Here is a 12,564-nt window from a genome sequence, read left to right as displayed (position 1 = left end):
AGCCAATAAACCCCAGAAATTATTACTTGAAAAATAATGATTATTGCTCTAAAGGAATAAAAGACCAGGGAGTTATGCAGGATTAGTACACATAGGTGTGTGTCTCCTTAAGCAAGGTGGCCAGTGACGGTTCTGCAGAGGCAATACAATTTAACAGGGTGTCTGAATGGAGAGAAAGAGTCACTCACAAGAACTGACATGGGGAGAGACTACTAGACAGAAGGACTAGCTTGCACAAAGGTCCTGGGGTAAGAAATACTTTGGTCTTTGGGAGGAACTTAAAGAAAACCTGTGTGAGGCATAATGATGTTCTATAGGGCCATATGCTCTCTGATAAGGAGCTTAGATTCTGTTCTCAATGCAGCAGCAATCTACTGTGGAGCTTGGAACAACAGAGCTATATGCTTTATTTCTTTATATTGATCTTGGATTGAACAGGAAAGAGGAAAAGTTGGAAAAATCAGAACAGATGCCATTCCAGGACCCAGGAGATAAGTTGTTAGAAGTAAAGATGGGTAGAAATAGACAGATATGATTTTTATGTTTGAGATGGACCTCATCAGGACTGCTTTGAGATGAGGGCTCTAAGGAGTGAGGTAGAGAGCAGAATGGGATATGACTCCCACATTCTAGATAAATCAAGTCAGTGAATGTGCTAATATGAGGATGATTGAGGTAGAACCAGGTTTGGGAGGTGGGAGAATCAAGAGTCTCATTTTAGATACATTAGGTTTAAATGCCTGTGAAACCAACAGGGGAGTGAAGGAGCAGACAATTGAAAGGTAGGATTGCAAAGGAGACTGAGGAGTAGTAACCAGAGGGGTCTAGGAAAACTCAGGACAGAGTGATAACACAGACTTCTAGAAAAGAGAGACTTGTGAGAAAGTGGAGGATGCCCAGTGCTGCTGCTCTGTTTGGTAAGATGAGGAGTGGCAGATGGAGTCAGTGCACCTGACAAATGCAGTTTCTACAGGATGACGGTGGAAGCCACGCTGGACCAGGTTGAGGCATGACAGGAGTGAAGATGTGAAGGATGCACATGGAGATAACTCAAATGCTGTCTGTGAAGAAAAGCTGAGGGGCGAGGCAGTTTTAGGGACATGAGTTGTAAGGAGTGTTCGTTTATCAGCTGAGATTAGATTTAGCTGCAAGTGATAGAAAATATAACAACAGCTTACACTACGTAGATGTCTATTTTTCTCTCCCATTGATAATGTTAGGAGGTAAGAAGTCCAGAGCTGCTATGGTGGCTCCCCTAACAATGGGGGCCAAGATCTTTCTCACAGCTCTGCCAACATCAGTATAGGAGGAAGTGATGAATGGCTCAGATCCCTGCATTGAGGATGCTTCCAAGAGCTTGAAATACTACATTTGTTTATGCATTCACACAGCCTCACTTAGCTGCAAGAGAAGCTGGGGAACATTGCTCATTCCAGATGTTCTTGGATCCAGACAGAAGCATAGATTCTTGTACCAAGAGAGAAGGAAACAAAGGATATTGGAGGTCAACTATCATCTTTTGCCAAATAGAAATCAGTCATCATCTTTTGGGCTTGATTTTTGTTTGTTCTGTTTAGGTGTTTATACTGCCTACTGTGTACACTGATTTGGTAAAGAAGGTACATTGGATGCAGGAGAGTCATGACCCAAACTCTACAGAATCCTTCAGAAGGATGAGAGGATAAGATCTTAAAAAGCAAAACAAAGAAAACCCCTGACCTTTGAAAACAGAAGCCACCTTTCAGCAGTTGTAATCTTGAAGGAAAAAAGACAGTGTGGATATAGGTGAGTTAAAAAATTTAAAACTATTTTAAAAATGAAGTAAAAGATGAGGTATTTCTCAATTGACGGCATTTACTTTCCAAGTGAAAGTTGAGGCAGGGTCAGTTTAGTGTAAACCACTGGTTTGAGTAGGGAGAAGACACTGTCTTGGAAACTCAATTCAATAGGGAAACTTTTTAAAGCTGCAGGACAGTGGTGAGAGTCCACTAGAGGCTTAAGACTTTATTCTGTTTATTTGCTTGGTTGTTTGCTTGTTTATTTTGAGATGGAGTCTCACTCTTGTTGCCCAGGCTGGAGTGCAACGGTACGATCTCGGCTCACTGCAACCTCCTCCTCCTAGGCACAAGTGATTCTCCTGCCTCAGCCTCCTGAATAGCTGGGATTACATCCACACACACCATCATGCCCAGCCAAGATTTTATTCTTTCTAGTGAAACCAAGATTAGTCAGGATCAGCCACAATTAGCCAAGCAAAGCTTCCAGCACAGGTGTGGAGAAGGAACATGGTGGTGCTAATCCAAGGTTGGGGTTCAGCAAGGCAAGTACTAAGAAAGACTGAAAAGTGCCAAGTTGTTACTGAAACTTGCAAGGAAATAATTCTAATCATCATCATCATCAATCAGTTCCAATAACAGCTGTTTTTTTATTGAACACTTCATTTGCATAGGGCATTTTTGACCTACAAGAATTGCCATTTTATGGTTTCACTTTATTTTTTAGCTTTCACAGTTCATGGAATATTTTACTATACATGTAAAATTGCTCCTAATTTAAGCCCATTTCCCCAAATGTTATTACTTTTACCCCTGAAGAAAAATAATCTTGTCATTTCCTCTTCATCATTTCATACTCCTGTCATCTTTCACCTTCTTCCTCTGTAGAACAATTTACTGAACAAAGCTCAGATTCTATGGCTTATATCATTCATATTCCTCTTCTCTGAACTCTCTAGAAGTTCTCCACCCTGCTTTGAAGTGTGAGACCAAACCTGAATGCCGAAGTCCAGCTGAATGAATAAGAGAAAATCATCCCTTACTTAATTTGCTCTCCAAAGGATAATGGTAGAAGCTTCATTTACACAATGTGTCATGAAAGGAAAGGTGGGGAAAGACAAAAAGGTAGCTAGCTCCACAAACTCAAATGTTCCCATTGTGATGCAGGTTGGGTGGCTCTTAATAAGCTGCTTGGGGGCTCATTGGTATTTCTAGTGACATTTCATTCTCTTGAAGGGGTTTTGCTAGGGAGACTAGATTCCCAGGTCAACATACCTAGATGAAAACAAATGCCGTTATCGATACCAAAATCCATTCAGTGTGGTTTTACTGAATTTCATATTTACATTAAAAGCCAATTATTAATTAAACATGTGAGATAACCTAATAATTCCTTTCAGTGTTACTCTATGGGAAAATGCACCCAAGTTTCAAAATGTGATTTATATTCATGTGGTATTAAGGAGGCAGTAGATGGGCTGAATTGGAGGACTTCTGGCCTTTAATTACCTTATTCCAAGAGTGTCTTCTCATATCTTGAACTGTCTCTTTTTCTTTTCTTTTTTTTTAAATTTCTACTTTTATTTTATTGTGGTAAGAATACTTAACACGAAATCTACTACCCGTTAACAGATGTTTAAGTGTACAATACAATATTTTAACTATCAGTACAATGCTACACAGTAGATCACTAGAAATTATCCATCTTGCGTAGCTGAAACCTTATACCTATTGATTACCAACTCTCCATCTCTCCCTCCCCACAGGCCCTGGCAGCACCATTCTACTCTCAGCCTCTATGAGTTTGCCTATTTTAAACATCTCAAATGAGTGGGAACATGTAGCATTTGTCCCTTGCAACTAGTTTATTTCACTTAATATAACATCCTCAAGTATCATCAACGTTGAGTGGAAAATACAAACTCGGTTTCTCTAGTGTCTCACAACATGCTTCTGACACCACACGTTGGGGTGGTTCTCCCCACACATCAAGCAAGCAATCAGTTCTACAGCAGACATCAGCTGGGCACCCTGCAATTCAACTCTGATGTGATCTACCTGGAGATTGCCTCATATCCCACAGGTTGAGGGCTCCATCTCATGAGACTGCCTCCACTTCAGATGCTAATCACAAGCCCCAGATTGTTTCACCTGTGCTTCTGATTGGCCAGCTATAAATTGGGATGTATAGCCAGTGACCCCCTCCTTGGGTCTGATTAATTTACAAGAGTGGCTCACAGAACACAGGAAAACACTTACTTACATTTATGGGTTTATTATTAAAGGATATCATGAAAGTTGCATATGAAAAAAAAAAAAAAGCATAGGGCAAGATATGGGGGAAGGTGCACGGAGCTTCCATTCTCTTTCTAGGCACACCACCCTCCAGGAGCCTCCAGCTTTCCAGAAGCTCTCCACACCCGGTCCTTTATGGTAATTTCATTACCTCATGACTGGTTATATTACTGGTCATTGGTGACCAACTTCACCTTCAGTCCCTCTCTTCTCCTAGGTGGTTGAAGGATGGGGTTAAAAGTCCCAACCTTCTAATCCTCTCTTCATCTTTGCAGTGATAAGTCCCATCCTGAAGCTATTAGGGACTGCCAGCCATTAGTCAAGCCTCAAGCATACAAAAATTTACTTTTCTCTTTAGCAATTCCAAGGATTTTAGGAGTTATAGGCCAGGAAGTGGGGACCAAGACCAAATATATTTTTCATAATATCACATATTGTCACATATTGTAGGATTTTCTTCTTTTCTTTAGGCTGAATAATATCCCATAGTAGGTATATACCACATTTTATGTATACATTTATCTGCTGATGGACATTTCACTTGCTTCTACATCTCAGCTATTGTAAATAATGCTTCAATGACATGGGAGTGTTAATACCCCTTTGTCATCTTGATTTTAATTCTTTTGGATAAATACCCAGAGTGAGATACGTGAATCATATGGTAGTTCTAATTTTACATTTTCTAGAAATCTTCATACTGTTTTCCATAGTGGCTATACCACTTGGCATTCTTACCAACAGTGTTCAAGGATTCCAGTTTCTCTACATCCCTCAACACTTGTCATTTGTTTTTTTGAAAATGACTATCCTAACAAGTATGAGGTACTATCTCATTATGGCTTTGATTTGCATTTTTAATGATAAGTGATGCTACGCATCTTGTTTTTCACATACCTGTTGGCCATTTGTATGTCTTCTTGGGAGAAATGTCTATGCAAATTCATAGCTCATTTAAACAATTGGCTATCATTATTATTATTATTTTGCTATTTAGTTGTATAAACTCTTTGTATACTCTCAACATTAATCCCCTGTTGGATGAATAGTTTGCAAATACATTAATCCCCTGTTGGATGAATAGTCTGCAAATAGTTTGCAAATGTAGGTTGCCTTTTTACTCTGTTGACTGTTTCCTTTGCTGTGCAAAAGGCTTTTCTTCCCCTTTGTCTACTTTTGCTTTTGTTGCTTGTGCTTTTGGTGTCATATCTATGAAATCATTTCCAAGACCAGTGTCGCAACATTTCTCCCCTATATTTTCTTCTAGGAGTTTTACACATTCAGGTCTTTACTCCATTTTGAGTTAACTTCTATGTATGGTATAAGATACAGGTACACTATCATTCTTTTGCATGTGGACATCCAGTTGTCCCAACACTATTTGTTGAAAAGACAATACTTTCCCTGTTGTGTATTATTGACACCCTTGCCGAGCTGACCACAAATACATGGATTTATTTCTGTGCTTTCTATTCTATTCTATTGCTCTATATTTCTGTCTGGACTTCTTCAATTTTTAACCCCTGTTACATTACTCTGTCATCAATTTCCTGGGAACAGTAAGAACTACTAAAACTTTGCTTGTTTTGTTTGGTGATTAAATTTGTTATTGGGATAAAATTATATTTCAAACTATTTCTATAAGAACAGTATCTCAAAATACAAATGTTATTTCATATTTTATTTACAATTCCCAGGCTATGAGTCTAATTTATGGTCATCTGCAAAAGGTAGAAATCAAGGTTTTGAGTCTCAACTTGCCTGTCACTAAATTGTACAGAATAGATGGTAAGCTGGGTTCCTTGTGAGACATAACTTCACAAGCCCCCAGGCAGGAAATTCACCCACCAGGACTTGGTAGTCACCCAAGTCGTATTTGTGCATCCCTTAAAAAGCAAGACTGGGCCAGGCGTGGTGGCTCACGCCTGTAATTCCAGTACTTTGGGAGGCCGAGGCAGGCCTCCTGCAGTCAGGAGGTGAGCCAGCCTATCCAACAATTAGAAACCACGTCTCTACTAAAAATACAAAATTAACCAGGTGTGGTGGTGCATGCCTGTAATCCCAGCTACTCAGGAGGCTGAGGCAGGATAATCACTTGAACCTGGGAGGCAGAGGTGTGGTGCGCTGAGATCGTGCCATTGCACTCCAGCCTGGGCAACAAGAGTGAAACTCTGTCAAAAAAAAAAAAAAAAAAAAAAGACAAGACTGCCCTTTCCCTAGGCTCATCAAAAAAGTAATTAAAGTAAGTGTGTGTAGTCGGGTGTGGTGGCTCATGCCTGTAATCTCAACACTTTGGGAGGCTGAGGTTGGTAGATCACCTGAAGTCAAGAGTTAGAGACCAGCCTGGCCAACATGGTGAAACCTCGTCTCTACTAAAAACACAAAAATTAGCCAGTCACAGTGGTGCACACCTGTAGTCCCAGCTACTTGGGAGGCTGAGGTAGGAGAATCGCTTGAACCTGGGAGGCAGAGGCTGCAGTGAGCTGAGATTGCACCATTGCACTACAGCCTGGACGACGAAGGAAGATTATCTCTCAAAAAAAAAAAGTGTAGGTATAAAATATGTGTATATATGTGCATATACAGATATACCATATATAATTTATATATATGTATAAGTACATATATATCTTATGTATGTACATTTATAAATATATGTAAATGCAAAGAGGCTCCTGATTTACCTTTTGAATAAAATCTAGAGTCACTAATATCTTAATTTTTGCATGAGTTATCTGAAAAGCAAATGAGAAGTAAAAACAATAACAATTTATTTAAATAGAAAGAAAATCCCCTCTGCTATTTATTATAAAACACTTCATTAATTTATCACCAGAGTTATCATCTCAGACTCACTAATGTCTTCTCTGGGCTACTTTCCAGTAGATTATTTCTTGTACATTTGCAAGATGTTACGGAGTACCAGGCAATGTCCCAGATGATCAGGGCATTTGTGATACCTGGTATTTGGCTTCTAGACCATGATCTATAGACTAGATGGGGTGTGTCAAGGAAAGGATGTCTCCATTTGCCTTTGTCCTTAAGAAAGTGAGTAATTGTCTCTTTCCTTGCCTATTTCCTCCATGGAGAATTTACTGGCCCCAATTTTTTAAAAAAGCTCCTACCACACTCCCATTTTCTGTAAGTGCAATTAGTTGCAGGTACAAAATTTGGAGCAAAGAGGTCTCTCGTGGCCTGTTGTGCCTGCAGTTATCCAACTGTGGCTGCAGTTTTTCAGTGCACAACTGATTGCACCCACAAAAAGAAAGGCTACACTTTGAAAATGGGTCCCTTTAAGACAGTTGGGGGATTGCATGCCTCCGGTTGGCAAATTGCAATCTTTTATAGAGGTACAGCCATCACTCTGGCTCGCACTGCCAGTCTGAAATCCAGGTTAGGCATCTCGAGTGATGGAGAGGCCTGGCTGAAGAGCAGGTGCACAGGCCTCTCTCCTGTCCGCCCACCACTTGCCCCCCTTTCACCTTGAGCTACTCATGGACTATGCATTAGTATTCAGCATTCCTGGCTCCATCTCCTGCTTAGTTCACCAGTCACTCTCCAAAAGGGTTTGCAGAGAGAATCTCAGTCGGTCACACTGTCAATATAACACATTTAACCAACTCTAAATTTGCTTTAAAGAGACAGCTACCAAGATTGACTTTTGCAAAGTGACTCACTCCACCATGCGGCAAAGGCGTCCGTTTGCTCTCGACTGTTATTAAGTGTGTCACTGAGTACATAAGAAAGGGTTTTGAAGGAATTCCAGTGTGAATCCACTAATTCAATAATCCAATACCATAAATTCAAGTAATGGATATTAATACTATGTTCAAAACATGCTCACAATTTTTATATCTCTCTTTCTCAAACAGACAGAGCATGTATCGTGAGAGGCTCCTGATAAAATAATAAAACCCAATTTTCATCTAGAAAAAAGAATCATTATAGGAGGATGGTAATTTACTTTATATGACCTTCAATTGATTATTCTGTGGCTGCTACACAAATATCACAGGAGCTATTGATCGTAAAACCTACCAAATAGATCTCTAATAGCTTTTACTGGGCAAAAATAATTATGCTTGCACTGTGGTCAAACACACATAAACCAATGTGGAGGTATTAATGTATGGCATTATTACCCATCTGTCTGCTAGGTATGGAGAAGACCCTTCACGGGAACACTCTATGTCTAAGTTCCATGAAAGCTCAATATCCAAGCCAACAATTACAGCCAGTTACACAGAAAAATTGATTACTGTAACTAAAAGCTAGAGCTGGATAGTAGAGGCTGCAGCTTGCTTTAAAAAAGTAAAATAATAACAAGAGAAATCCTAATTGAGGGGGAGTCCTGCTACAGTGACTACCGGGACTCAGAAATTGCATTTCCCTGTGGTGTCGGCAGCAGAGTAACTTTTCAGAGTCAAGAGCTTTCTATCCAGCCCAGATCATGATCAATGATCAACACTCATAAAAGGTCAGGGTGTCTGATCAAAGAATAGATCATCTATCTCTCAAGGTAAAGCGTACAATGTAATCCAGAAATGTGGTGCTGCTGGCCATGGAGAGTGAGGAAATTCAAGGGAAAGCGAAACTTCAGTTCCACTTTGGTGACAGGAAGAACGTTCTGCTCATACAAAACGTGCAGCCAGCCTTCTGTGGGCAATCCTCAGTGGCTCAGGTGGGCCTGAAGGGGATGAACAAAGGCCACGCTCTGAAGGGGGAACTTCTCCACCACGCTGGGCTTCCAGATTCTGATAAAAACATTTTAGACTTCAAAATTTCACAGCAAGTCTATCACTTGCTTTCCAATCCCCAAAAGTCAGTATTTTAAATAATAATATGTAAATATAAATGCATCAATAGCAAATAAAAAAAATCCCAAACTGCTATCGAGGTGTTAAAATGAGGAGTGATACATTTTAACAACCAGCATGAAGACACTAAAATGGTAATAGAACTGAGTGGTGGATAAGAAAAAAAAAGAAGACGTCTTGTTTACCCAATGTGGGTTTTGAGCATATGTTTGAGTGGACAGGGGAGACAACTGTGGGATGGGAGGATAACTGTATCCCGTCAAACAGAACAGAATACTATCCCATGAATCCCATTCATATATCCCATGAAATAGAGTCAAATAACATCTCATATATTCCATGAAACAGAACAGGGTTGGAATGCACAGCTGGATGGCTGCACATGCCAAGGATTGGAAAGGTTTTCCCAAAATACCTATGTCTAACCCCAAAGTGCTTCTGCCTCCACCACACCCCAGACCAATCAAACCAGAGTATTAATTTTGGCACTTGTATTTCTTAAAACAAAAACAAAAGCCTGTGTGAATCTCACACGAAGACAGGTTTGAGAACTACTAACTTTAAAGGGAGAGACCCTTTTTAGGGATGGGAAGTCTCCAGTTTCCCAAGCGCACCTCTCCTTCTTCTGCAGTGATACAGCTCGCCTGTTTATTTCTCTTCCTTTTTGGCATTAGCAGTTCCAGTTGTTAAAGGCAGGAAAACTGGAGTCATTGTCTCTCTCTTTTTCATGATTTATGACTCAGAAGCAAGACAGGAGCAGGAGGTTGGAGGGTAATGCTTGTGGCTGTGGTTGCTGTTATTTTTATTTTGTATTTTTCTTTAAGAAATATGCTTTTCTGAAAAATCTTGAAGCCTTGAAGCCACCTGCAGGGCTGTTGTTTTCCAAGGCCTTGCACTTACATAATTGACATCTACATAGACGCACTCCTGGAACGTATCGGGGGAGGCAGGCATTCTGCTTGTTCTCATTTGTTCTCAAATTACATGATAAAATATGTTTTGGACATTTTAAACCAAAGGGAGTTACTGAGCCCACTTACAAAATCCATAACATGCCAGCAGGACTTATCTAGCTGCCTCCACAGAACAGCTAAGCAACTCTACATCCGCTTTAGCCCCCACAAAAACAAGCGGATTGCACTACAAATAATTTGCCTATTTGGAAAATGAAAGCGCTGTGGTTTGAGGTCCTATTTTTTCTTTAAGTTGTTACAATCTTTTCATGGCCCTTTAGGTCTAGGTTAGGTTTTGTTTGGGGTAATTTTCGTATCCTATGGATACTATTTAATCTTTAGCGCTGAGTCAATATTTCTCACTTAGGCCTTGGGGGAATACTGCCTGAAGTGTGTAGCGGGCATGCGGAATTCAGACGTGACTTGGAAACTCCACCATGGGTTCACCCAAGAAACAGACCAGAGGCAACACATTCTATCACTAAAACGTGTTCTCAGTTACACTTCCCTTCCAAAGGTAAGCATCTTAATTCTTCAACTTTTTAAGAGACTAAACCCAGTGAGGGCCCGTGTGTCCACACAGAGATGACACACCCAACCAAAGCACGCGTGTGCATTAAGGGAGAGCGTGTCCTCCCACGTTCCAGCCGCCCCCCTGGCTGCCAGCCGCGGGCTCAGCGCACATACGGTCCCTGTCACCCGAGCGTACCTGTCCCGTTCTGGCCTTGGAGAACGCAGTGGCTCACAAGGGCGCCGCTAGCACGCGAGGCGCGGCGAAGAGAGCGGAGGAAAGCCTCGGGCTGTCCCGCAGGTGCGGCCCCACCTGCCGCCGGATTGGCCGCGGCGGCGGCGCTCGGCGGGAGGAGGGCGGATGATGGATGGCCTGTCTGCCGGCCCGGGTCCGAGCCGCGGGGGGCCGCCGAGGGAAACGCGGGCGCGCGCGCGCCGCTCCGTGCCCAGCGCAGACAGCGAGATGCCTGCACAAAAGGATGGGGCTTGGAATGTTTGGATTTTGAAGATTAGTTTCTATTATATCTCTGTGGGAGAAAGGAAAACGCGCTATGGGAAAGTGGAGGGCGAAGAACCCCCGAATAATTTCGAACTGATGTTTGACAAATCATTTCGCCAACGAACAACCCACGAGCCTCCCCTTCCCAAATTGCAAACAGTTCAGAAGTCTTATTTGTCATTTATGTGAATGATGCCCTATCGGTATCTGAGAAACAACAGGAAATCCGACCTGAACAGTTGCATCTCCTTATCTCAGGCAATATTAAACCCATTGAAAATGGTTTAAAAAGGAGGGTTGTGGACAATGCACTTTAAATATTCTACACAGGCTAAAAATATAAGATAATCGGCTAGTAAACGCTAGTAAACTTTTTTTTTCCCCCCGAAAAGAAAAAAAATAGAAGGATATGCCCAAGATACATATTTTGCGCATTAGGATGTGCAACATTTTCATAATTTATCTAGCTTTTACGTGTTTAACAGTCATGGGCAATTTGAATATGTTTGTCCTTGCAAAAGGATGACAGCGCATTGTTTTAGGCAATTCTATTTAAGAGTTGTCCTTTTTAAAACTCCTTAGGTTGAGAGTGAGAGTCGAAGCAGGCAGACGGATAGCAGGAGAGAATAAGTCGTGAGCCACCATAGAAATGGGGTTGATAGAGAGCTATTGTGTCATCCGGGCTCTTCTTTGGCAACTGAAGGACAGACAGGTCCATTCACTGCAAGCATTTCTCCTGTGCCACCCGCAACGCGGAAGGTAAAGCATCTCCTGTCCGGGAGTCAGTCAGTCCTGCTGGTGCTGATTCATTTACTTCTGAGAGCAACATAGTTTAGAAAAAAACATTTTTTTTATGAGGAAAATGTTTTTCTGTTTAATTGTGCTTTAGAATTCCACCATCCTCCTCTGCCCTGTCCACTACCACCACGAAGGAAGTGAAAGCCATGTTTAAAATACTAATAAATGAGATGGAAACATGTCACCAAGGTATATTTTATATAACTGATTGAAGAGTGAGTGGGTGGAGAGAGAAAGCTTAAGTACAAATATTTCTCTTTCAAATATCATATGAACAGAACAGTTAGTTTAGAAAAAAGAAATGGGAAAAGGAAACTAATAATCCCATCAGGCTAACAGGGACAGCATATACAAAAAAATGCACATGTAAATTAAATGTATGCATGCTTCTTACTAGAATTGTTTATATGTATGCTTACATACTTATAAAAGAGTATATTTGAATTGTGGGATTATGTAGTGATTCACATAGCATTATGTCAAAGGCATTTTTTAATACTATCAGAGAATATCCATATTAACCAATTTTAATAACTGCATAACCTTTCATTAATTATATATATGATTTGCTCAACTATTTTCCCAATGTTGGATATTTAGGTTGCTTTTGGATTTCACTAGAGTAAATAACACAGTAAGGAACATCTTGAGGCAAAATTTCCATGTTTTAAATTATTAATTTCAGAGAAATGTATTTAAGTGGAATAAATAGGCCATACATTAGCAACATTTTATTAGTTTTTTTAACAGTCATTTTCAAGCAAACTTACAAAAACAAATATTGTACCATACCATCCTGCCAGTAGGAAAATCTTGTATTACATTTTTTTCAGCTTTATTGAGGTAAAATTGACAAATAAAAATTGTATATATTCAAGGTACACAACGTGATGTTTTGATATATGTATACATTTTGA

General features: G+C 40.5%; 1 long non-coding RNA gene across 1 annotated transcript in view; it reads right to left on the bottom strand.

The window, feature by feature from the left end:
• The window catches only part of LOC105531817, a 49,784-nt gene extending 38,937 nt beyond the window's left edge, over nt 1–10,847 (bottom strand). Inside the window, exon 1 of the long non-coding RNA XR_001004864.1 lies at nt 10,550–10,847. This is a non-coding gene — a long non-coding RNA (uncharacterized LOC105531817). The remainder of the gene's footprint in view (nt 1–10,549) is intronic.
• Nucleotides 10,848–12,564: the final 1,717 nt, after the last annotated feature.

Source organism: Mandrillus leucophaeus, unplaced genomic scaffold (assembly GCF_000951045.1).
Source record: "Mandrillus leucophaeus isolate KB7577 unplaced genomic scaffold, Mleu.le_1.0 Scaffold91, whole genome shotgun sequence".
NCBI lineage: Eukaryota > Metazoa > Chordata > Mammalia > Primates > Cercopithecidae > Mandrillus > Mandrillus leucophaeus.
This window is presented reverse-complemented; position numbering and strand designations above follow the sequence as displayed.